General features: G+C 37.2%; 1 long non-coding RNA gene across 1 annotated transcript; it reads right to left on the bottom strand.

The window, feature by feature from the left end:
• Nucleotides 1-1,601: 1,601 nt before the first annotated feature.
• On the bottom strand, nucleotides 1,602-3,127 carry LOC109212560. The gene is made up of 2 exons (XR_002065887.1): nucleotides 2,786-3,127; nucleotides 1,602-1,899 (listed from the first exon to the last, which is right to left on the bottom strand). It is a non-coding gene; the product is annotated as an uncharacterized LOC109212560 (long non-coding RNA).
• Nucleotides 3,128-3,329: the final 202 nt, after the last annotated feature.

The following is a 3,329-nucleotide window of genomic DNA, read 5'->3' as shown; positions in this document are numbered from 1 at the left end:
AAAATTCTGTTAACCTGGGAGAAAGCGTTAGGCATTCCCGAGTTCCCAGCACGGTCGCTCAACTGTTATAAGTAGCCTAATTATCTGCTTTTAAAATAATTATGAACCTATGGGCAAACCTTAACTTTAACCGCTTTTATTCATTTTTAGAGAAAATTGCAACGTTATTAAAACATGTCTCGGACCACGTCACATAAATGCACCCATAGTTTTTGACATACTTTAACATCGTTGAGATTGGGATTTGGGTCACATAAATGCGCACCCGATTTTAGGAAGGTAATATTATTAAAATGACGCACCTAAAGCAACTACGCGTTAGCAACTTTGCGAGGGCCATGAAAATTCGCTAAATGGCACGCCTCGGATTCTAAGGATTGAATCAAAATTAATTAAGCGATGGCTGTGCAATTGAGATTTTTGTTCGGCACGGCACACCTCGATTCTAATTTTTAAAGAAAATTCAAAACTAAGCTTTGAGGGCCATAGACTATTTATCGTTCGATATGGCACACCTCCACTAATTAAAGAAATTCAGTTACCCAAACATTAATGGGCAAAGATTGTACTATGGTTCAAACTACAAAATACATTTTTTAGAAAAACTGGCTAATGGTTCGAAATTAATACTTCGCCTAACATGAGGCCCAGTTGCCTATCAACGCAAGGCTACCCCAAATGATTGGTAGCATCAAACCATGCCAGGCTCCGAAGAAAGCTCAACTTGAAGAGGCCCAGCTCCGGCCAGTGAAGTGGCTCCATTTCGAATCTCATACAATACAGAATATCTAACAAGGGCGTTCAAACTTACAGACCAAACTGTTTTAAGAAAGTCCAACAATTTAATAATTGAAGATTCGCAGTTAAATCAATTTCTGACGCTGCTACATTATTGTCCAAGTTACATGCCAACATTACTTGATTTAGATTAAAAGCAAATCAAGATTGAACCAACACTTATTTCTAGACCTTAATTAATTAACACAAATTGTATAGTTAACTTCCGTCTCTATTTTAACACTTACTAGCCAAGCATGTTTATGAAGAGAATAACGGATTAATGGGCCCGAGAAACAGGCCCAAAAAACAATAATAAGCTAGTTCCTCTGCACAGGAGTTCACACTCCAAAGCTCAAAGAGCTCAGAACATTTGAAAAGCAGAACTGGGGACTCTAGCCTCAATATCGAACCTAGACTGTTGCAAAGCAATTACAATTGACAGATAACATGTATTACCCAATACCATCATTACCCAGAACTAACACACATCAAAACTTTGAACATCACTAACACTTTATGCCCAAAAGTGGCTCATAAAAAATAACACCAACTAACAGAAAATAATCTTAATACAATCCCCTTTTGACTTAAAATACATAATGAAGTATAAGATGCAAACACTGATTCACTCAGCAAGTTCCATAATGTAACAGATACATGTAACTCTAGCCCGAATTTATTAGGTGCAGACTTAACAATTCATCTGAACCATAGTTCGATACACCCTTTTCTAGCTTTTATACTAACAAATTCCAGAAATTAACACTGCTGTCTACTAAAGGCAATTTCAAGTATGAATAAAAGCAAACACCCAAACCATATCAATCTTAAATATTCCTATATTAACGACAGCAAGTTCAACAGCAGCTTTGAGAACCATATACAAAATAAACCTTGACTACATTCACCCTATTCTGCTGGAGTTCATTATTCTTAACAATGTTAGAAACACATTCAACATGAAGCAGGAAGAAATAAGTATGACAAGGAAACTAGTAGTCTGATTGCTCTTCTAAAATGAAACAAGGCTACATTTACAAGCTAATAAGGCATAGTTTCTCATTTAATCAAGTAAAGCTCTTGCTCTTTCACTTCACATATCAATGGATTGGGAAATACCTGGAAAAGCAAAGAAAATAGAACGAGGAGAGTCAGCAGTAGCAAGATAACACAGCAGCAACAGTTCTTAACCAGCTGATCTCACCAAGACCTCAAACCAAACTCCACACGATTCAAACTCAGCCTTCTAGACTTAGATTCAAACCATCTTTTAAACCCAGATCAACTAACAATTGTTTTAGACTTAGAAAGCTTCAGAAACTAACAAAAAAAACAATGGAACAGTAGAATTTTTGTGTTTTTCAGCTGTTTCAGAAATCCCTTTTTTTCTCTCTCTTCAATTCTCTATGAAACAGTAAAGTTTTGCAGTTTTTTTTTTATATTTTTCTGGATTTTCAGCTCTCAAAAATTTCTTCAGCTTTTTTTTTCAATATTTTTCAGAATATCCACTCTATTTTTTCAGAATTTTTCGGATAATCTCTGTATCTCAGTCTTGTTCTTAAATAGGCAGATGAAAATGCCCTCTAATACACAAAACTGGCCTTTCAATATTTAACAATTCGACTCCACTTACTCAGTGCTCTTTAGTTAATTCATTAGTGAACTGTTACCCCTACCATAATGGAAGCTTCTCTGAGTGACCACTTATATTTAATCAATCCTTAAATAAGAATTTAAATTACTCCTAATTATTCTGACTAATCCTAAAATTCGAAAGGCTCGGAGATTACTGTAACTAACAGAATGAATTAACTAACTCAGATGACATGAATAATTGCCAAAGAAACTCATGAATAAATAGACCAAATCGACGAACAAATTTTAGTTCGTCCCCAGATGCTAAAAAATAAATAAACTGAACCCGTCCAAATAAACATTCTAAAAGAAAGGAGTAGAAGCATATAATAAAAAAAAATTAAAAGAAACTAGACTTTTGGACACCTACCTCTGATTGAACCCTGCCTTGAACTCAGACCTCCGATTCTTTTGATTTTGAAGCCGGAATAGACCTTAATCGAGTGTTCTCGACTGAGAACACACAACTAAGGTCGATTACGACCTCAATCCTTCAACCGTGTACTCGATTTTGGGGTTTGGGATTTTAGGGTTCGTTCATTCAAATCCAGATTCGAAGGGTTCTAATCTGATTCGAAATGAAAGGGTTGTGGATTAGAGAAGAGGGGGTTGAGGTGATCTGGTGGTGTTAATTTGGGGTCGTTAGGAGACGGCGCAGCCACCGGAGAAGGTGGAGGATTTGGGGGCGGCGCTAGGTTTAGGGTGGGGGTCTCTGATGGTGGGGGTGAATGAGGAGACGAGGTGGGGGTTTGGGTATATTAAACATAGGTTTAGTTAGGGCCGTTGGATGATAAGAATCCAACGGCCATGATTGATCTTGTAATGAAAACGGTGTCGTTTGGTTTTAGTAGGGGACTGGGTCGGTCAGGGGAAAACGGGTCGGGGTAAGTCTTTGGGACCGTTGGATCAATAAA

This window comes from Nicotiana attenuata, unplaced genomic scaffold (genome assembly GCF_001879085.1).
Source record: "Nicotiana attenuata strain UT unplaced genomic scaffold, NIATTr2, whole genome shotgun sequence".
In the NCBI taxonomy this organism is placed as follows: Eukaryota; Viridiplantae; Streptophyta; class Magnoliopsida; order Solanales; family Solanaceae; genus Nicotiana; species Nicotiana attenuata.
This window is presented reverse-complemented; position numbering and strand designations above follow the sequence as displayed.